This window comes from Microtus pennsylvanicus, chromosome 2 (genome assembly GCF_037038515.1).
Source record: "Microtus pennsylvanicus isolate mMicPen1 chromosome 2, mMicPen1.hap1, whole genome shotgun sequence".
Lineage (NCBI taxonomy): Eukaryota > Metazoa > Chordata > Mammalia > Rodentia > Cricetidae > Microtus > Microtus pennsylvanicus.
This window is the reverse complement of record NC_134580.1, coordinates 94,547,389-94,571,682: the sequence shown is the minus strand read 5'-3', so window position 1 is coordinate 94,571,682 and position 24,294 is coordinate 94,547,389.

Below are 24,294 nucleotides of genomic sequence, written 5' to 3'. Positions count from 1 at the left end.
AAGGGGCAATTCTAATGGAGCTGAGATTTTTTTAAGACCCCATAATGCTTTTTTAAATATACATGCCATTTGATTCTGGGGTTCTGCTTTAAAACTGAATGCTCTACAGAATTGCTTGCACATTGAAGCAAACTATCCATTGTTTCATTTTTTTTTCCTACAAGGGGAAATTTTAAAACCTACTTAAATGGGCTCAAGAGAGCATTTCAATTATGGTGCATATACGTTCTCCTGCATAGACAGCAAGTAGTTATTTTAGCATTGTTCCAAATTCCAAATGTTTTTCTGAACTTGTAAATAAAGACTTGTTTTATTTATTAAAAATTTTCAAATGTTTATTTTTTATTTTGGTGTGTATGTGAATGTGTATATGCTTGTGTGTTTGTATGTGTATGCTTGTGTATGTATATGTATGTGTTCGTGTGTGCCTGTGTATGTGTGTGGGGAGGGAGGTACTGGAAAAGGCCATAAGAGGGTGTTGGAGCCGGTATTACAAGCAGTTGCGGGGCAAGAGATTTGGATGTTGGGAACCCCTGTCCTACTGAAAGGGCAGCAAACACTCTTAACTGCTGAGCCATCTCTCCAATCCGAACATTTATTTTATTTTTAGTCTTTTCTTTAATAATTACAATATAATTACATCATCCTCCCTTCCTTTTCCTTCCTCTAACCCCTCCCATATCCCTTCCCTGCAACCCATCCGTGTGTGCAGCTGCTCATTCCCTTTCAAATTCATGGCCTCATTCTTTGATAGTATTGTTACACACACACATATTATACTTATTTATATATCACTATATATAAATAAAACCTGGTGGGTCTGTTTAGTATTTTTTGTGAATATATAACTTCAGGACTGACCACTTTGTATTGGCAAACCTGTTAGGGGACTCATCCCTGAGACAGTAACTCTCCTCTCTTGGCAGTCATTAGCAGCCTGTTGGCCTTGGTCTAGGTGCAGGACCTTGTGCGATTTCACCCTTCTGCATTAGCACAACTGTTGGTATTGTCATTGTTCCATCCTTGCTTAGACAGCCATATTGGTGCTGTACCATGGATGCAATTTCCCTGTCCTTCCTAGAAAGTCTGTATCAAAGAAGCTTCTCTTGGCAGCAAATGAAGACCATTATAGAAAAACCACAAATGCAGAGGTCAAATTGTTATGGGGAACCCCGCCCCAGCAAATGCATCTACAACACAACTCCTACGCATAACGCCGAGGGATCATCTCAAAAGCACTCATTTTCAGACAAGGATCACAAGATGCTCATGGTTCCTCAGCTCTGGGCTTCGGTGCTAGGACTCAACACAAGCACTATTGATTTTTCAGCTCTTCCCCAGATTTCGTCAAGCAGCTATTGAAATCTATGAAAACAGCCGTAATACATTAAGTGAACGACTACTCACTGCTCCTGCTTGTGCCCACCAGGAAAAATCCTGTGACCATCAGGGCAGATCCCTCTCTCTGATGCAGCAAAGCTAGCAGCTAAGGTCAACATTCCCCACAGACAGAGGTCACTCAGCTGCTTCTGCAGACCAGGCTGCTTCGGGTAGCCTCTTGCGGAACAGTTATTGTCTTTCCTAGTATGTGTTCCTATGTAAAATCCCTTACTGTTACAGAGGAGCGTACACAAATGAGCTATGTGGCCCATACCTCACTGTTTCCCAGGACTCAGCACCTCAGAGTGGTTACTGTAGGCTACTGCTACTTGGGTATTCACGCCAACTTCGCCATTTACTACATGATATCCTATAAGCACAATCTCTCTGGGCCTCTGCTTATTTACCGCTGTTTTTAATAATGTAAAGATCACAATATTCCTTATGTCTCAGAAACAACCATGCCGTGTCTGTCTCAGCAGCTGGTTCATAGGAAAATCTCTTGTTTCAAATCACTCGTATTTTATTGAAATTTTTTGTGGAAATGCGACCGTAGGTACTTGGGTCTCTTTCCCATACACCACCCCACTACAGCATCAGGTACCACTTTTCTCATCCTTATAAAGAAACTCCTGAGGCAGTGTTTCAAGTCCATGTGGAAAGGTAACCTTTAGGTAATAGCATTAAGGCAGACCTCATCAATAGAATTCATACTACCCTTTCTTTCATGTGAAGACTCCAAAGAGGTCACCCCTTTAGAATACTTGATTGTCCCTCCAAGTCTACTAGCATCTCAATCTTGAATTTCATGGCCTCCAGAATCATTTGCTATACACATATCCGTTGTTTATAAATGGTCCAATCTAAGCCCGAAAAAAATGAGACAGGGAGCTGGTTCTCTAATGGGGAGGAACTGCAATATCCACAGGTGATTTTGATTCGGGCAACAGCCGTAGAAGGGAGGGGGCTTTGGCATCTGGTGGTTAGAATCCAGGGACGCTACTAAGCATTTCGCACTGCACAGGGAGCGGTTCTGCCAAGCAAGGAATTATCCTACGCAGTAGTGCTGAAGTCGAACATTCTGTCTTCACCAGGATGGAAACAAGCGTGAGCCATTCACTTTCAGGACCTCTCTCTTCATCGATTTCTTCAATTACTGCAAAAGTCTCACCTTTTCCTTTCTTTGCTGTGAAATGAATCTGCTTATTTTGGCAAAGAAGCGGCGTGTTATCCGTAAATCCAATAAAACGTGTACCAATCACTGCGAATGTCAACCTCGACTCATTTCCGACTGCTTTGTCAGTCAATAGCCATTCACTTATTCTCACAATTAGGAGACCTCGTGGCTAAGTTTTACGTAGCAGCCAGAACTGTGTCGTGAACAGATAAAAGAGGTTTGTGATGATCCTGAGAGAGGCCTTTCAGCACCCGAAATAGTCAAAGGACTCAGAGGGCAGAATGCTGGCAATCAATCAATGCATATTTAAGCATTTATTGAACTCCACTAATGAACTCTACACTATGTCTGATGTTACGGGGAAAGAAAAACCTGCCTTATATGTCTTACATCCCCTGAGGAGTGTTTAGTCAAGTTCAGGGGGGAAAAAGTGATATTTAAGGATTCAAATAGATGTTATACTTGAGTCCCTAAGAGCTCACTGTGGAGGACAGTTAAATGGCAGGTGATGTCTCATATGGTAATTTGATAAAATGATAAAAGAATTCTTATTAAGAACTATTTTTACAATTTTATAATACAACCATGTGACAGAGTCACTGTGAAATGAAGGCAGGCACTCCTTTTTTTAAACTATTTAATTTAAATTTCTAAAAATAATTTCAGATAGACTAGGAAGATGGCCCAGTCAGTAAAGCACTTACCACACAAGCGTGACAACGTGAGGTCATACGTCAGCACCCATGGAAAAAGGCAGGAACAGAGGAACTAGCTCACAATCCTCTCCCTAGGTGTATAGAGACAGTCAGTCCCACTGCGTCAGGTTCAATGAGACCCTGTCCCAAAGGACAAAATCGAGAGAGAGGGAGAAGGACGTCTGATGTTTACCTCAGGTCTCCAAACACCATACGTTAATAAATGACTTTAACAGACCTGTTTTATTTCCTGAGGACGACAACTCTCTGGCTCATGGCCTCCGTATTCAAAGGAGCATCATAGAGCTCACAGTGAGCCTGATAAATCCCCAGGGCATCAAACGCCAGCCCTTTGGATGCTTCAGCTGCTTTAGTTTTCTGATTTTAAACATCTATAGCCCTCAAATATCATTTTTAAATCTGAGGGACAAGGGAGCTGTTTCTTGGTTGATTGCATTAAATCAACTAGGCTTACTATTCAGGCATAGATTTAACTCGTTATTCACAACAGAATATTTCCTGAAAAACAAAAAGCCTTGTCAAATAAAAACTGTGTGTTTTCCAGACAGTCTGCAACCAGCAGAGAGGTTAGGGGTAGGGGTGCCCCAGACTTTTTCTCTGGGTGCAATAAGGGAGTACCTGGTTCTGAGACGGTTCAGGCTATCGCTGTGTGCTGTGAGGGGGACAGTCGGCATGTCTTTACCTTCAGGGTGGCAATTACCTTCACAATTGCATGCACATGGAGAAGAAAATAAACTCCAAATTACATTGTGAACTCTGGAGATTAGTGTATCATTTCATGGACAGTTGAACCTCTGTCCCGTATAAATGCTTCCATAACAAAGCAAGAGGCATCATTACACCATCTCCTGGCTTTCCATGGAGTTTGCATCAGGGCGTTGCCACCTGACTTCCATTACGGAGAACGGGAGTCGGGGTGGGGGATGAAAACACAAACCAGGCTTTCAAAATTTAGGGAAACATCTGTGGCTGTCCTTAAACCACGCATCCTTGTGCTCCGTGATAGCCATGGAGGATACGATGCATCACCCACTCTGAGCCTTCCGGTAGTGGAATTACGTACAAATTGTACCTGTGAAGGCAGGTGTACAAGTAGAATGTGTGTCAGTAGAGACCGCTTTCAGCCTTTGGGGGAGGGTTTAAAATGCTTTATAGCTCCAAGCCAACTTTTGGAGTTTCAGATCGAAGCAGAAATTCGGATTATGACTTCCTGCGTTGCTGAAATAGAGAATTAAGGCACTTTTGAGTGTTTGTAGGCAAAGTGCAAGAAATCTTTGAACTCTGGATGCCTGATCAGGCTGAAAGATTTCTTCCAGTCTCTTAGCCATCTCCCCATATGACCCCTGTGTTCAGTGCTCCTTCGGTCTTACCCTTCTCTTTAATATCAAAGTTAAATTTGATATTTGGGGACATGGTTTCATAGTTTCACCTCCACTGTTCCCAGAACATTCACAGTAAAAACTTGCAGAGTTTTGGCAATTATGAGATATTTTCCCCCAAATCCCTCCTGCCCTACTTTTCTTCCTTACCTGTGTTAAATCTATTCTCTTTATGTGAAATTTTAAGTCTGATTAGTGCCTTAAAGGGTAAAAATACTGAATAATGTTTACACATTTTCATCAGTTTCTCAGTATACAGTTGTAAAACAAGAGTAAGGAAAGTGAAACCCAGTGCAAAGCTAAAATGGAAAGGACCACCAGGGCCAAACCCCTGGCAGGAGATTTGGGCCTGAGAAGTTCAATCCCTTACTATTTCCCAGGCCTCTGCCAATCTTATCTCTCCTAATGCTCCACTTTCTCAGTGGATGCGCAGACAGAAGCTTGCTGTCTGCACGTAGCACTTACCAATGAGATGTCTCAAGCTCACCACAACTCAAACTGTTTCCTCCAGTTCACGTTCATTGCTTGTAACCAGACCGGGGGTGAGGAGTATGGTTGGATCTGAACATGACGAACCAGTTACCATTGATTTAGCCTAGTAGACTTGGCTAAATCTCTAGGCTACCAAAGAAGAGTATCCCATAGGTTCAGAACTGACTGATTTGAAATGTCCAAAAAAAATGTGTAAATCTCAGAATACTAGTGGCTAATATGAAAACAAGATGGGAAAATTACGTTGTCAGTGGCTTATAAAGATTAACCAATAGTCAGAGCAAGCCTAGAACTTCATTCAGCTTTAGAGGGCCTGAAATCTCAATGATCAAAATAGAAATACCTTCAAGATCTTAGGGATGAGTCACGATGTTGTTTTTCAAAACATTGTCTAGAAACCCTGGAAGACTAGTGTGTCATGAAAGAAGATACATAAGAGTTGGCCTCATATTACTAATGTTTATAATACCATCACATCTATTTTTATCCTGCAGTGAGGAGCACCCCCATTCCATTGTGTAGTTCACTTTTCTATGTATACTTTGAATTGTTCTTTCATTTGCCTTCTCTTCACTCTTTCAGCTGGAGCTGTTTCAGAACAGTTCAAGTTCATGACATAGTCACGACTCTGAGAACCTAGCATCATCAGGAGCATGCACCAAACACATCTCCTGGTTCTCATGCAGATTCAGAACATTGAATGACATTGTAACGCTATGTATTTTGTAGGCCAGCCCTTGCACTAGTCCCTGGGGAAAGCCCTAGATGAGCTATGATATGTGGGCCCCCGTGATCTTGAACAGTCAGGAGTCAGCCTTGAGGAGTCTGATACCACCCTGCTGATCCTGCCTCTCCAGCCTTTTTTAGTGATGGGGCTGAAAGTGTATACTTCTGTTAAAGCCAACATGCTCTTCTCAAATTAGGAGTTTTATTCTATATTAAAACTATTACTGTCATCCAAATGATAAAATCACAATTTATACGTGGGATCAGGCTCAGAAAATGAACCTCATTGTTTCTTTCATGCTGTTAAGCCATGGATAACATTTATTTTTTAAGACATAATGATATGGGGAGAATGGACAACTGTGGTTCCACAAACAGTGGAGAAGAAGGACCAATTATCAGTCACCAACGGACTCAGATAATTAAGTATTTTTATGAAAACTATAAAATATGAATTTGTGTGCTATTTTTAATATAAGTATAAAATACTTAAATAAAAATGACTTAGATTTCACTGAAATATTGTCTTTTCAGTTGGCAGTCACTGAAAATATTTATGGTTAAAAGGCTCATTGGCCAGAGCCCTTATCAAATTGAGGCGCGTGCTCCTTATCAGACTGGAGACAGTGTGGCTGAGTTGTTTTGATCCACTCTTCCCTTCCCTGGTAATACAAAGGAAACACTACACTTGTTTCTGTCAGGGGTGATGCTCTGAAGTGCAGGGAAAATGAGACCCTAGGCCTTCTGTTTGTCCTCCTAGAATAATTTCCTTATGAAACTTCAGAAAGCCATCAATGATTATGATCTGAACCTAGCTATTAAAATAAGACTTAGCCAAACGGTGTAACAAATAAGGCATATCAATACTAAATAAAGCCACTTTCTATTGTTTGCATTTTTTTTGTTATAGTCTTTGTTGAGTGCAATTACTGGGGTATCTGTCTGGAACTGAGCAAAGAAGGCTAGGCAGAAGTGTTAGTGTTGATGACTGTGAATGCCAGTGGTGAAAACTCATGAGGCTAGAAAGAAATTTTAGAGTGTGTTCGTCCCTGAGATTCAGCCTGGCAACAGAATGGCACTTAACCCTGCAATATTCACAGTGTCTCTCACAATCATAGGAAGAGGCTGCATCATTCCCGCACCCTAAGATGTTCCTGATGCAAAAGTTTTTCCCTTCTGTCTTTGTCTGGTGCGATTCCTCTCTTCCTTAGTTTGCTCCTGTGCAGAATAACTATAATCCACTGCTACAATCATATCCTTTCAAAACTGGGAGAACAAAATCACTACATTCCTATGTTTTATCTTCGCGGGGACAGCCTTGACTGCTTTGCGACTAACTCTTACGGACGTGTTCCAAATGACAATAGAAGGATCACATGATTGCACCGAAGAGGCTGGCATAAGTGGCCCTTCCTAGCATGAGTTGGATATACATGATCATTCACGGAGCTCCTTGGTAAACGAGGCACATTTCCAACTGGAGTTGAATTAAGGATGCGACATCCATGATGGGTTAGTCAGCAGTCTGCCGATGGTTTCTTTTATGATCTATCAAGTTAAATAGCCAACCCATTCCACTGAAACTCCTAATGTGTAGCAGATCTGTAACTAAACTAATTAACATTTTATCCTCATATGAGGAACACATTTACTCTGTTTATATGGGATTATATTTATAAGATTTCCTACAAACCATCTGTGTGGTCTCTTGTAAAGCTTCATCTTTCTTGGAGCATATTTCCTTAGCAGAGAAAAAAAATACAAAACTGTTGTTGGTGAAGTCATTTATTCACCACTAAAGAATCCCTTTCCAATCTAGAGACAAAAAGAGGCTCCGTGTGTTGTCAACTAACACTTGCTACCTGGGAAAAGATTGATTTTTGTTTGCAAACCGTATGCTTGATATCAAAATCGTGTTTAGAACCTTTCACTCATGACTGCAGATTGATACAGTCCTCCCTGGAAACTGTATTTATCTTTTCCAGTGCTCATCAAGCACTAAACACCTAACCAGGTTGCAAGAAGAATCTTTAATTCCATCATTTCACTCTGGTAATTGCTTTTTCCTCCTTATGTTTAACCAGAGCAAATGAACTATAATTTGAAATTTCTCTTGACACGCCTATCAGATGCTCCAGAAAACTCAGCAAGGTGAGGCAGAATAGAAAAAGGCAGGCAAAGTAAAAATCTTTTCTTCTGAAAATGAAAAAGAGATGGTGTTATGTTCATGGACCAAAGTGGTTGTTATAAAGATGTCTTGAATTCTTTAATAGTATCAACTCCAAATAAGAGGTGTCCCCCCCCAACCAAAATGACTCCATCGGTCATTGGATTTACATTGAAGTACAAATTCCTCTAAACAAGAGGGCTCACCTTCTGTTGCCACATGAACTACCTGACAATTTTTCAAAGAAAATACACAATTCTGATAGTCTTTGAGTCATTTTCATACTTTGAAATGTTGGCTTAGCCAGTCTGCTGTGACTACAATGTCATCTTATTGACATGAAGTGCACCTATGAAGGACCCAAGCTCAGCCCTGGGGGAATCTCCGTTTAGAATTCCTTAGATTTTGTTGCCATCACTATCTCCAACAATAAAATTACCTTGCAAAGTAACTTTTCAACTTTAGGAACGAATCTTTCGCCCCCATGTGAACTTTGTTGTCATCACTGGGGGTTGTGGGAAACGTGGCACAGCTGAGCTACTGCCACTGTCTAGTGCTGAGGCTTCCAGTCACAGCGCCAGGGACGAGTGCACACTCACTACTGTGCTGTGAGGGCCCAGTGTGATACGAAGTGCCACACGTCCCTTCAATCTTCTGATGCTGTTAGCACCCCTGCCAGGGACTGTGATTTCAGAAGCAGCATGCTTATCAAACAGCAGCATCTTGAGCCCCCTGGAAATTGCCACGTACTACGTGGTACACGGATGGTTAAAACAGATGTTGTTCCTGCCACCCTGGAGTCTTATTTCCAGTAAAGAAGACAAACTAGACAATAAGCCACTGTGAAATTCAAATGAACATAAATGCCGCGGAGTGCCTACAGTGATGTCTCCTAAGAACACATGAGGAGTTCCTTGCAGAGAGAGGTAAACTAACATTATTTTTAAGTATACATATGCTGGGTACTGACCCTATCACATTACACAGGCCAGCTCATGTAAACCTTAAGATGATTTTCAGGTATGTACCACTCCTATTCCTCATTTTCAAGTGACTCATTTTGGGCACCAAAACAGTCGCGTGATTTACTGAAGGTTATGTAGGCAGCGAGTGATAAACCTGGGCTCTGGGTCCAGTCATTTAAGTTGTGCCTTTGAGCAAAGCACTTGGGGTCTCTGCAGGCTCGATTGCAAATTCCTCACCCAAGTTACATTTGGATGCATTGTGTGGGAGAAATGCAATGGGTTGAAGGAATCTTGGGTCCAATAATTGATACAATTATACAGCTGTCTTCTGATATATGATTCAAAATATATATGCCTGGTAAGGTACATGAATCAAAATTACACGGCTTCTATACCAAGAAATTTTTGTGTCAGACGTAGTGACTCAAGTCTTTAATCCTAGTGCAAGAGAGACTGAGGCAGGAGGATTGTGAGTGTGAACCCAAAATGCTAGCGATAAACGTGGCACTAGGGAAATTACTAGGAATCCACAAAGACAACCCCAACTAGACTCTAAGCAACAGTGGACAAGATGCCAAAACCAGCCTTCTCCTGTGATCAGATTGACGACTATCTTGTCATCATAAAACCTTCATCCAGCAACTGATGGAAGCAGATCCAGCGATCAACAGTAAAGCACTGGGTCGAGCTTCCGGAGACCAGTCTAAGAGAGGGAAGAGGGATAATATGAGCAAAGGGGTCAAGATCATGATGGTGATACCCACAGAATCAGCTGACCTGAGCTAGTGAGAGCTCACTGACTCTGGACTGAAAATGGGGGAACCTGCATAGAACCAAACTGAATGTGGGGGACAGTTATGAGGCTTGGGCAGTCTGTGGCAGTGGACCAGGATTTATCTCTGGTGCTTGAACTGGTGTCTTGGAGTACGTGTCTTTGGAGGGATAGCTTGCTCAGCCTAGATATAGGGGGAGGGCGTTGGTACTGCCTCAGACTTTGTTGACTCCCAGTGGGAAGCCTTACCCTTTCTGAGAAGTAAATTGCGGGGTGGGAGGGAAGGGTGTGATGGGAGGAGGTGAGGGAGTAGGAACAGAGATAGCTATGTAAAATGAGAAAAGATTGTATTTAAAAAATTAAAAACTACATCAAAAAATTTAAGGAATCCAAAATATGAAAGAAAAAATATTTTATTTTTTAATACTTCTTGGGAATAAATTCTGTACTCAAGATAGTGTTATAAAACCATTTTAAGCCGGAAGTACCTAATATTAAAATAATAAAGTTTAGACTTTTAGCTTTCAGTTTGGACTCCAACTCATAACTCCTTCTGATTATGAGCTAAGGGACTTTTTATTTAACATTTATTGAATTTCTCCATATTCTAAACACCTAATTCATCCAATGCCCTATTTGTCTCAGGAAAAGAAACTTGTGGTATCCTTGAATTAAATCTCCCATGGTTTAAAAAGCAGCTTTTTGGACTGAAAATAGGGCTCAGCAGTTGAGAGCACTTGCTGTTCTTAAAAGGGACCTGAGTATAGTTGCCACAACTCAAAATGGGAAGCTCACAATCACCTAGAATTCAGTCACAGGGGTTAAATATTCTCCTCTAGTTTCTGCAGACACCAATACACTCATGAGCACACTCACATAGACACACACATGCACAAAAAGAACCTTTAAAATAATTTTAAATAAACACAAACAATTGTTTTTATCTGGATTGAAAATATCACAAAATCACTCATCCTTAACTCCAATGGCTGGTCACTCATCTATGTTCCTCTAATAATTAGAAAGAGCAAGAACCAAGTACAGTCTTATGAAAATCTAGATACAACATGAGGAAAACATTTTGTAACAGTGTTTTGCCTAAGAATAATACTGAAAAACATTCTGGTATGAAATGATCAAGTCTAAATATGAATGACACCCTAATAATATATGGAGAGATATAATAATTAGCTACTGAGGTTTTAATAAAACCACAATCAATCCATAAATAGATTCTAAAATATCTTATTTCTCAGCCCCAACACTGCTAAGTATAATGTTGTCGACATTATTATGTCTTCTATAATAGGAGAAACACTGGGTGATGAATATCTAAAGAATAGGCTTAGTCTAACTCACCATGTGAACAATAACTGTCAGTTCTAGGGCAGTCCTGAGATCTATCAAGATGGTGAGATGAAGGCTGACCTTTTAACTGGGAATGTACAGTCCTAAGTCTGCTATCATAAGCTGCAGTCCCAGAGAGATTTTGTTTGTCACCAGCCAGTGAGGAACACACAGGCCATAACAGTTGCATTGGCGGGCTTGCATCTACTTCGGAACACTGTCCCGTAAGTGGACTTAGAGGATCTGGTTGCTACCACACAGGTGAAAAGACACGTGGATCTCCTCAAGATCCTCTTAGAGGAAATAACCCATGTGATGGAAGTCACTATTGTTAGAGGGTTCTGGTGCTTTCAGCAAAACAGCACACTGGGAACCACCTTAGCTAATTGGGATGGTCTCCAGGGAAACCACTGAACTCGTGGCAGATAAACATTTATGACTGGCATTTGCTATTCCTTGGATGCTTTGGTGAAATAGCATGTCCTTTAATCAAATATCTCCTTATTAAATATGAATCTTTTAATATACCACAAATACTGGTCTCTAGACATCACAATTACGGTTTAGTGGAAGGAAATTATTCACCTGTTAGTTATCTGTGGCTCTTAAGTAGCATCTTGCATATGCTATTTTCCAACAGCCCACTACTCATAGATACCAAGGAATCTACTAGGTGTGTCCTAAAGAGACCAAAGCCCAAAGACCTGTTAATTACCTCCCGACATTACGCATGCTACTATCACTGTGATTAAGGAGTGTTTTTATTTCCAAATGTGCAGTTTAGAAAGATTCCTCGTGCTTAAGGATCAGATCCTTCCTTTAAATTATGCCCTGTTCCAGATGCCTTCCACTGAAGGGATTGTAGCTGGGTCATTTGCAGCTATCGGAGGAAGGAGGAGTCTTAATTCTTATTCCGGGTTCAGGAGAGTGGCTTTTAAAGATTTCAGAAGTCTTATATGGAAAAACAAACACACTAATTAAACATTGACTTTTTCCCCTTCCTCCTTCCTTCCCTCCCTCCCTCTCTCCCTCCCTCCCTTCCTTCCTTTCTTTCTGCTCTAGGAAGACTTGCAGCTTGTGATTACCTACCTACTGGGGCGTGGCCTCTTATACTGTATACTGGGACGCAGAACCTGCATCTGCCCCTTTTTCTTCTTCCTTTTTGCTTGCTGCTCTTTTGGATTGTTGAATTCAACCTCTGCCCACCCTTCAAGCAGAGAATTCTGATTTGTAAGTTTACCCCCAAATAAATAACTATTTCTCAATTCTGAGCTAGTGTGGGATTTCTTGTAAGTGTCTGTTCATCAATAGGTTACCTCTTCATTTCTCTGTTATGTATTCCTGGATCCCAGAAGGTGATATTTAAAGCAAACTGGACTCAAACTCACAGAGATATGTCTACTATTGGGATTAAAGGCGTGTAACCACCATGCCTAGCATTGACCTTTATTTTTTTTTCCTGTGTAATATTTCTTCTCTGCCTCTCTGTAGTAAATGGAAGTCAGTGGTCTTCATCGACAAGTGATTAAACAATAAGTTTAGCCAATTATTGAGTTACATGCAAAAAACCAAATTTCGATCATATTGTTGAATGTAGGAGAAAGTTCCATTTCTTATGTTCAAATATCCGAGAAAGACTTCACTGTGTGGACCATCTCCACCACTCTTTAGATCCTCATTGCCTATTGGTTTCTGCGCCCACTCCCGGTAGGCTCTCCTGCCAAGTTTCCATGTCTCTGAGTGTGTGCAAAGTTCACTTCCACCCTGTTCTTGCACACTTCTGGCCATCTGTAGAGACATAAGCTAATAGAACCAACTATTTGAGGCTATCTCTGACTCCAATTTGTTTTCTTTAGTTCACATTTGCTTATTTGAATTGGAACATATCTATTAGTGAAATAACATTATTGTCTTATTTATTATAAAGTATTGGCTATGTATTGAAATTCAACTGTAATAAATACACACATATCTTTGCTATGTACTAATTTACTCTTATGTGATTTGCTTGAAAATAATGGCCATTTTATGTTTTGTCTCCAAAGCACTGCCTTTTGGCAAAATAACTAGCAATTGATAAGAGCTAAGTAGCTACAAGCTATCACATTGCCATGCCTTGGTGACCAATAACTTTTTGTGGTTAAATGATATGACTGTTACTAAATATTTCTTTTTCTTATAAAACTTTAGAAACCAGAAAATGCTTCAAATGCTTCATCTTCTTCAGTAACCAAGTAACTTTATGTGGAACTAAGACAGATAATGTATCAATTACACAGGTCAAAGCATAAGAACAGGGAAATGAAGGTTTTGACTAAGATGTCTTCCAGCCTGGAAAGTCTATAGAGAAATAAAATAGCTAGTAAACCCAGCAATAATAAACATTTATTTATTATAAAATTATTACTAAATATTTAATTATTTATATACATAAATATCTAATAATTACATATTGAACATTAATGTTTAATAACAATAAATATTATTATTAAATAAATAATAAATAAGCCATGCCCTTATTTTCCGCTGCCTTAAATCTCATTTTTTCCTTGTTTTTTAGTATTTTATTACTTAAAAAAATACCAATCCAAATTCTCACTTCCTCCCCTCCTCCCACTCCCTTCCCACTCCTTCCACACACCCTCCCCCCACCCACCTCCAGTCCTAAGAGAGGGCAATGCACCTCTCTCCTACATCTAGGTTGAGCAAGGTTTACATCCAAAGAGAATAGAATACCAAGAAGCCAGTACATGCAGTAGAGACACATCCCAGTGTCACTATCCGTGGCCCCTCCGTCTGCCCCAATTGTCAACCACCTTCAGAGAGACTTGTTTGTTCCCATGCTGGTTCACTCCCAGTACGGTTGGAGTTAGTGAGCTCCCATTAGCTCAGGCAAACTGTCTCAGTGGGTGAACCCTTCATGGTCTTGACCTCCTTGCTCATACTCTCACTCCTTCCACTCTTCAACTGGATCTTGGGAGCTCAGTCCAGTGCTCCGATGTGGTTCTCTGCTTCTGTTTTCATCTGTTGTTGGATGAAGGTTCTATGGTGATATTTAAGATAATCATCAGTCTGACTACAGGGTAAGGCCAGTTCAGACACCCTCTCCTTTATTGCTTAGGGTCTTAGCTGGGGGTCATTTAAATGGTAATAAAAGTGTTCTTAAAATGTGAAGTTAAAGATGAAGAAAAAAGGAAATGATGGTTAAATATTACAGACTGGATAACAAAAGCTTTCCTGACATAACCAGAAACCTAAATCTGAAAGTCAGGGTCTAGAGAAGAGATGGTAAACCAAAAAGAAGGCAGTCACAACTCTAGACTCTATAAGACTAGAGGACATGAGGCCCCAGCACTGAAGGTGGTATGTGCACTGAGAAAACACAAGCATTTGAATGCAAGCATGTGCAAAGAGCAGCCCTATCTCTAGGCACTGTTGACATGAAGAATGGCTGTGTTTTCAAACTGCAATAGATTTGGGCTTGGTGACCATAGGTGTCCCCAAGAGTTGAACAGCTTTCATTTTTAAATCCAGAGATTATGGGAAAACCAGCAACTAAAAATGTTGTCGATGAAAGCAGTTAAACCAGCAAGTAGATGGAGAAGATTATACGAGAAAAGCTGGGACATTTGGACCACAGTAGGAGTGGGAAGTGAGCCAGGAGATACTGGACTCCAGGTGAGCCTACAAAAACAGGAGGAGGTAGAGTAGACACAGTGGTCCTGGAAGATGTGGAAGTCACGGATTGGATCCACAAGGGATTAAATTCACCTTCTACTTGCACAGAAAGTTGGGGATATTCATGGGATTATGTTGTTCTGTGCTCTTCGGTTGAGAAAAACAATTTAGTAAATGAACTGACCCATTGTAGGGGTCATTCTGTATTTGTGTTGTTTTCATTGGTTGAATAAAGAAACTGTCTTGGCCTTTTGATAGGGCAGAACTTAGATAAGCGTGGAAAAGAGAACAGGATGCTGGGAAGAAGGGCAGTGTGGCAGACGCCATGAATCTCCTGTCTGAGATAGAAGTAGCTTAGAATCTTTCCCGGTAAGCCACGACCTCGTGGTGATACACAGATTGATGGAAATGGGTTAGATTGGGATGGGAGAGTTGGCCAATAAGAGGCAATATATAATGGGTCAGGCAGTAATTTAATTAATGCAATTTCGGGGGTTAAGCTAGCCAGGCAGTGGGATGCAGCCCACTCCTTTTACTACAAACTATAAAATATTAGAATCCATAGAGAGCTTATAGAACCTAACAAACGAAGAATTTTCTTTTTCTTAATAGAATATAAAGCAGAATGCTTTGAGAAGTCCCTGGAAGTGTAACTGAATTCATTTTCAGAATATAATTTCAGAGGGGACTCAGCTCCACTTATAACTCTTGGGAAAGTTCTTTTAAAGCTCAAACTTTACCAAAAAAAAAAAAACAGACTGACTTAGTTTGGGTCATATGATTCTTGACTATATAGAGCAGGAAGCTTTGATTGGCGTCAAACATACATATAACATCTGGGAAGAAGTTGCCTACAGTGAGGATGCTGATGCTGGAAAGTCATCACTGGGCAGACAGAGTGGGGGATGTCCCACTCAGGTGCTGGTCTGTGGAGTGTGCAGCCTTTATCTGGTTTTATATAATAAATATGTATCTGTGTAAAAAATACTATATAATAATATAATAAAACTCTTTAGCTTTCACCTATTAATAAAAATAATCTTAAAACTAAAATTAAAATGTGGCATTCTAAAAATGCAAGACTTACTTGAGAGGGAAAATTCTTAGGGATAAAAAAATGCAATAATATGAATGAAACAGAGAAAGAGGGAAAGTTTTTGAAAAATCTCTTAAGACACTCTTTTTGATGCTTCACTTGATGTGCGCTGCATGGGGAAAAAGATATATATTTACCAAAAGGTTAATAGCAAGAAAAAAATAACCTCAATAAAAACTCAGGCCTCAGAGTCCATATTTCTTCATGAGTTCTCAATTTATATACATTTTATGCTGTCAAAAACAATAGAGTCAGCTATGCTTAAGTTTATGGCCCTGGGGAAGCCTGACAAGATTGAGGATTTAACAGAACCTGTGGCAGAATCCGGATGAAGCCACCCATTTGTCTTGGCAGGCCACGTGACTCATTTAAATATTTGTTCATATGAACCAGTAACAGAAATATCATCTTGACTTGGTTTATTTGCTTACAAGAGGCTGAACAACCAGAAGAGTGAGATGAAAGCAAACAGAACAAAATGTCAACAATCTCACTTCCATTTTTTGAGTTTTCATTCAGGAGTAAAGAAGTTTCTTCAATGGATCTGTGATTTTTTTTCCCCCCGACTTCCCACCTGTCACCTAACATTGGCTAAATAATCGTCACGGCTGCACTGTGATGGCGTAGGTGCCGGGTTAATAAGCAGTTAGGTAATGAGATAAGAACAATACCGAGTCTCTTCACCCAGGCTCATGGTAACCTAGAGGAACCAGGCTTGCTTGCTGGCAGACTGTTCCCTGAGCAAATTCAGCTGCTTTAATTAAGCCTGGGACATCTTTTGCATGTGTATTGACTTGAATTGTCTTTTTCTTTCTTTTTTCTTTTATTTTGGTCAGTTTTATTATGACATAACTCATTACAATAAAGGTTTTAAGCAATTACTTTAATTCAATTTTTGAGAGATGTATAGGAAGAAGCACATAATCATCCACAGTCATGATTTAGAATGCTGCCATCACTGCAGAAAGATTTCCAGCAGTCCTGGATACCTCACCCCTGACCCCTACCTAACAAGCACTGCTTTGCTTTCTGTAAGGTGTGTGTTCATGTGTGTGTATGAGAGAGAGAGAGAGAGAGAGAGAGAGAGAGAGAGAGAGAGAGAGAGAGAGAGAGAGAGAGAAAGAGAGGGAGAGAGAGAGAGAGGGAGAGAGAGGGCTCTGTGGCTCATCTATAATATCATGTATGCAGTGTTTGTTTTTCTTTGTTCTGGATGGCATTTTGTTTTTGTGAATATCCCAAAAGCTGTACCCATCCCTATGAATAGACTTCTATTCCTCTACTCTGTGTTCCCATCTTCATGGAAGTCTGCCTTCATGGACAGCACTGAATAACAAACTTTGAAATCAAGTTTGCAAATTTTGAAACTTGTTCTATTTTTTCAATTTTTTTTCAGAATTTTAGGTATTTTCTTATTTATAGGAAATTTCAGAAATAGCTGTTTTTTAAAAAAAATAGGATGAAAATTGTATGGCCTTTGGACCAGAAAACTGAACTGGGATTTGATTGGAATCAAATTAGATTGGTCAACTAAACAACAAAAAAAAAATGACATTGTAACAATTTTGCATTTTCTTATTCTCCATGGGAGTTTCATTGTTCTTTGGATTGTTTTTAATTTCTGTCTGATATATTTTCTAGTTTTCAATGTAGATGCTTTACAAATTTCTAAAATTACATTCATATATTTTATAGCTTAATTTCTATTATAAATCATGTTATTCCTTTACTCTCAATTTTTAGTTGCTTCTTCCTGGTATGTAGAAATAAAATTTATTGTTATATAGGAAGTCCTTGTTAAATATATAATTAGCCCCTGTTGAATTCATTATTTTATAGATTGTTTTGTATATTACTTAGATTTGATTTACATAATCTAGAAACATGGTCATTTTATATTTTACCTTTTTAGTCTGTAAGTTTTTCCCTTTCTATTTCCTTAAATGTTGCTACAAACTTCAACAAAATAATGAAAGTGGTAAGAGTAGCTTGATTATTTATTTTAGGGGGAAATTATTTAGTGTCTCACCATTTAGAAAATATAAAGGTAGATACAGATTTGTTTCATGGATACTTGTAATGAGATTAAGAGTATTCCTGTATTTTCGTAGTTGAAAGTGTCGCCTGATTTCTGCTTCTTGAGGGAGTTAGTATACAATTTTGTCTTTGAGTATGAGGTAGAATTTGCCACTTGGATCATTTGGACCATTTTTCTTTGAGGGAATATTTCAAGTACAAATTCATATTCTTTTGTAGTTATAGGACTACCTAGGTAATCTATTTCTTCTTGAGTGAGCTTGGTTATTTATGTCCTTTGAGGACTTTGTCCATGTCATCCACATTGTTCAATATACAGTTCAATATAGAGATACAGTTCAACATCTAAGTGCTTATGTTCATACCCTGAAAATGGTGCCGCTCTCAGCATTAATCAGTCTCTCTTAGCAGTACACAGTGGTCAAAGCAGGGATTCATAACTCCTCCTGGTGCTGAGAATAAAGTGATACCAAGTGGACCTAAATGGAACATATTTATCACCTACTTCAAGGCCAGGGAACAGTGCAAAGCAAGGGTGAAAAGACTGTGAAAGACAGAGGATGAGACTAAGAACTGCATAGTGTTGTCTTCTAAATGCACTCTTATATTTCTAGTCTGAAAGGGCTACTGTTCGTTCTCTCAGTCCTGATGTCAACAATTTGTGTCTTTTCTCCTCCTGTTTTGGGAAAAGTCCATTGATGTTTTGGTCACTTGAACAAAATACTCACACACAGAGAAACTTAAAAATAACAGAAATGTTCACCCAAAGGCCCCTGCTCTGCATGCTAGCACTCTAGAACCGCATTTTAACCTAACCTAACTATACTGAAAGCAGAAGGGCTGGGGAGGTTGCAGAGGTAGCACTAGTTAATTGAACACACAGCATTTTTATTCCTCCTAGTAGTTAAGGAAACCCTAGCTTTCAAAATGCAAACATTTCTTGAAATGGTGACATATTTTTTATCTACCAAGGTTATTATTTAGTCAAAGATGAGTTAATCTGAATCTTCCAATATGAACACTTAAAATATCTCACTTCCGAATAGTTAAATGTTGATCTTGAATGAGAAGAGGTTCTCTGTGTGGAACTTTTAGTAGGATAGGGAAGAGACAATCCTGGGTGCCTGTGCTCTAGATGAAGGTCTGCACAGTTAAAAAGGTGACATACAATGGAGAGAAAAAACAAAAGAAACAATTGTAAAATGGATATGTAATTAAGCTACCGTCTAAGTATTTATGTTCATGTGCAAAAAAAAAAGTGGTGCAGCTCTCAGGATTGATCAGTCTCTCTTGGCAGTATGCAAGAGTCAAAGCAGGGATTCATAACTCCTCCTGGTGCTGAGAATAAAGTAATACCAAGTGCTTGAACCTAAATGGTACATGTTTATCACCTGCCAGGGAACAATGCAAAGCAAGGTTGAAAAGACCGTGAAAGACAGGATGGGGAAAGGAATTGTACGGTGTTCTCTTCAATGTATGACTTGGATTGAAATCAACAAACATACCATAGCTATGAACACCTCATTGACAAGCTCGTGTTCAGATAGGTTTCTTATATTTCTTATATAGCCCAGGCCTACCTACTTACAGATGGCACAGCCCACTTGCCTAAATTGCCCACAGTGGGCTGATCCTTCCTACATTAATTAATAATCAAGAAAATGCACCAGTAGGTATGCCCAGAGGCTAATCTGATGGAAATAGTTTGGGAAGTGAGAGTATCTCTTCCCCAGAATGTCAAGCTGAAAGGGAAGGTTAAAAAAAAAATCATGTCTTCTGAGAAAATGGAAAAAAACATTAGAAAGGTTTGCCTGAAATGGTTACCGCTCATGTGGGTAGCGTTAGCATGAGACCCAGGGTATCTGACATCCTAACCAAGGATCTCAGGCAATGGGCATAGAGTCTTTCACCAGATGTCTCAAGAGAACTCGATAGTGCTCTAGACTGTGTGGGGACACACACAGATTCCTCCAATGTTAAGAGATGGGGAGTGCCTTTTCACAGTGAAAGATGAAAATTTCTATTCTGCCACTTCACAAATATATCCCAATGCAAAATATATCTTCCCAATGACTTTATATGAAGCTTATTTCAATTAAACATAGTTTGTCTGCTTGAACTTTTACAAAGCCAACAAATATCACGGAACTTTTTCTATTCTTTCACCATAATTTTTTCATCCTTATTTAAAAAAATACAAAATAGAGAACATACCTAGACAGATATGCAGTTAGACTATGTTGTGTCTGTTCCAGGATAGGATAACACAGAAGCAGTGTGTTACTCTGGGCATGCCATGAATTCATGGTGTTACATACATTACAATTATTGATTTACATAAGTATTACAATTTCTCTGCTAGTGTAACAGATTTTAGCTTGAAAGGACCATAAACTGAGATGTTCACTGTAGTTTAGAGATGGCAGCTGGTGGGAAGATAAATTTGAAGCTAGAAGAGAGAATAGGCAGGAGGCTCCTGCTGTTTCCAAAGAGGGTGTCCCTGGGTGATGCATCTGCCATGGGAACATGAAAACACATTTCAGCATGGGATATTCCATATAGACTTAATACACATTTCTTTGACTTTATTTGCCAAAATGAAAAGAGACAAAGTGTTGTATTTCCTATTATTAAAAAATGGCAAGGTCCTATTTACTGTCGACTCGCACATACACGAAACACAAAATAATTGCCTCAAAATGACCATGTTACAATATTCAGATATGTGGAGGTGCCACCTTGCATGATAAAAGAGACTTTGCAAATGTGATTGAATTCAGAGTATTAAATCCAACACCATGATACATACCTTTGGCCCCACTTTGATCCCATTGACCACTTGAGAGGGAGAAGCATAAGGGTCTCTCTAAGTTGGAGGTCGTTGTGATCTACATCATAAGTTCCAGGCCAGCCAAAACTACAAAGTGAAACCATGTCCAAAAATAAATAAGCATAAACAAAAACATTAAATTAAGAATTTTTAAATGGAAAGTTTGCCTTAGTGGTGTGAGTGGACATAATATCTTGACATCAGTCCTTATCAGTGGATGGCAGAGGAGTCGATTTCAGAAACGTGAGATTGTAATTATCTGTCAGAGTTATGATACTACAAAATAAGCTAGACTCAGAAAAATAAATATTGCCAATTTTATTTCATTTGTGGGTCCTAGATTTTAGAGAAATAGATAATTAGATGATAAAAATAGATGATAGATAGATAGATAGATAGATAGATAGATAGATAGATAGATAGATCATGAAAGCAGAAGGCAGAGAAAGATTGGTAGAAGAAAGAGACCAGTAGGATGGGGAAAGGAGTAATAAAAAGAAAAATAGGGTGTGGGGGTGAATATGGTTCAATTATATGGTTCACCTAAAGTAAGTTATCTTTATGGAACCCTGCACCATAATGAAAAATAAGAACAACAGTTTTTGTATCTGCATAGGAATAAGATCATGCTGAACTTGGAATTTGTATTTGTTCATTTCACTAAGTATGATGATCTCCAATTCGATCAATGTCATTACAAATGACAGTATTGCAACCTTGTGAAGCTGAACAGCATCCCACTGTGCATATCCACACATTTTCTCAATTCATGAATACGTTGATGAACATAGTTTCCATTTTATTTCCTTTGAGAGTGTGTTTTCCAGGTCATACTTTTGTCTACAAAAGCTAAGTTAATCTGAATACCTATCAACAGTGTGGAAGAGATCTCTATTCTCTGTGTTCTTATCTGTCTTTCATTTATTTGATAATAGCAATTTTATTGGAGTCGGGTCATATTTAATTATATCTTTCATTTGTGTTTACTTGATAATGGATATGTTTTCATGTTCTGAAATGTCGTTTTCCTTCTTCTGAGCACTGTTTTTAGATTTAAAAAGTTTTAGGTTTTTAGGTTCATTTTCTTAATGAGATTTTTTGGGAATTTGGGGGTATGCTAATTTCTGTTTTCTTTCTTTCTTTCTTTCTTTCTTTCTTTCTTTCTTTCTTTCTTTCTGTTCCTAGAGTTTCGTTTTCTTGCTTGCAGTTCCTGTACTTCTAGAGATCAACTTTGTTTTAGGTGTGTGTTTTGCAAATGTTTCCTGCCATTCTCAGAACATTTTGTCTGTTCACCCTGTTGACACTTTCCTTCATTGTGCAGATTTTTGATCTGATGTGACCTCCTTTGTCTATGTTTGTTTCTGCTACCATGGTTTGGGGCTCTTCTTCAAATGCCAGTCTGTAAGCAGAGACTGTACTTGCTTTTCCAGCCACCCAGACCCAAATAATCACACAAAACTATACTAATTACAACACTGTTTGACCAACAGCTTAGGTGTCTTTCTAGATATCTCTTACATCTCAAATTAATTCATTTCTAATCATCTATGTATTGCCACTAGGTTGTGGCTTACTCAGGCCAGCATGTTACTCCTTTGGCAGTTACATGGCATCTCTTTGAACATGGCTCACAGAGGTGGTGAACATGCCTCCTTGTTGGACTGGGCAGAGCAAACAGGCAGGGTCATGGAGTTGGTCCTAGTCACACCTGCTTAGCATTAAAAAAATGCTCCTACTGGACTGAGCTCCCAGGGCCCAAATGAAGAGCAGAAGGAGGGAGAACATGAGCAAGGAAGTCAGGACCACGAGGGGAGACGGTGGGACTGATCTAATGGGAGCTCACTAAGGCCAGCTGGACTGGGACTGAAAAAAGCATGGGATAAAACTGGGCTCTCTGAACATGGCGGACAATGAGGGCTGATGGGAAGCCAAGGACAATGGCACTGGGTTTTGATCCTACTGCTTGTACTGGCTTTGTGGGAGCCTAGCCTGTTTGGATGCTCACCTTCCTAGACCCGGATGGAGAGGGGTGGACCTTGAACTTCCCACAGGGTAGGGAACCCTGACTGCTCTTCGAACTGGAGAGGGAGTAGGAGGGGGAGTGGGGTGATTGGGAGGGAAATGGGAGGAGGGAAGGAGGTGGAAATTTTTAATAAATAAAAATAAATAAATAAATAAATAAATAAAGTGCTCCTTGTCAGAAAATGATTACAGATAGGCAATAAAGATAGATTTAGATAAAAAAATAAAACCTCTGAATAGGTCACAGTGTTGGATAAAAGGCTTTTGAGAAAAAGAAAAGGAGTATAGACAGTTATAAAAAGAAATATATTTAAAAATTAAAACAAAGTCTTTAAAGAGATAGTAAGAGTAACATAAAAGAGTACAGACAGACATAGATTAAAGGAGTAAAAAAATAAGCCACATAAAGATGGAATACACATAGAGAGTCTGGATTATGTATATTATTGTGTTTTCTTTGAATTTTTTGATTGCAGAGAGATATTTGATTCTGGGGGCAGCTAAGCTAAACCAACATAAAGGTATCATGACTTCAAAATTTGGGTCTAAGGATATGTTGCTTTGGAAAAGGGGTTCTGCCTTTGTTTCCAGAGGATGGGAACCTATGGTTTCCTTCCAGGTTAATGTGGTTTGATGGAACAAGAACCCCCAAAAGGTCTCTGTGAACCCTAAAAATACTTCATCAAATAAATAGCAGGAAGCTGTTTGGATAAAACTATGCCCAAATTCCCAAAATGATTGTTTATAAATTTTTTTTCATTTAAAGTGGAATATGATATAGAAAAAATACTTTGCATTGGTATGGATCTTGGTCTATTGATACAAATTTAAGGGTGATTTTGTTATAATATGTATATATATTTCAGCTCTTGTTTAAGGTATTATGCTTATACAACTCATTTAAAAATGTAAAACAGATCTTCAAATTTCCTGCTTTATGAAAAAGTCTGCTGGATACTATGGGCCTGTAAGCTGAAGATGGATGCCCCAATATTACAGAAGAACTTTGGGTGACTGTCCAGTCAGATTTCTCTATCAGTTCTAGAGTTTTGGAAGTTGCTTACAAAGTGTTTACTGTTTACTTAGGTAATATTATATCCTTCTAGTATCTTTGAAGAGTTGAAGATAGATAGTCATAGTTAAATTTTTCCTTAGTTGTGATAAAAGATATATTAGATACAAAACTTTAGATTAGATCCTATCACAAAGATAAGATCGATGACTAAATATTGTAACTGTTATTCTTGCTTGATACCTATTTTGTTATATGCAATTTTATCATATTAAAGTTAAAGCCTTCCTTTTTAATTAGAAAAGGGGAGATGATTTTGGATTCCCCTCTGTATGCGGAGAATATGTTACCATTGGTTAATGAATAAAACTGTTTCAGCCAATGGCTTAACAGAGCAAAGCCAGGTGGGGAATCCAAACAGAGAGAGAGAGAGAGAGAGAGAGAGAGAGAGAGAGAGAGAGAGAGAGAGAGAGGGTAGAGCCATGGAGATGCCTACTGGCA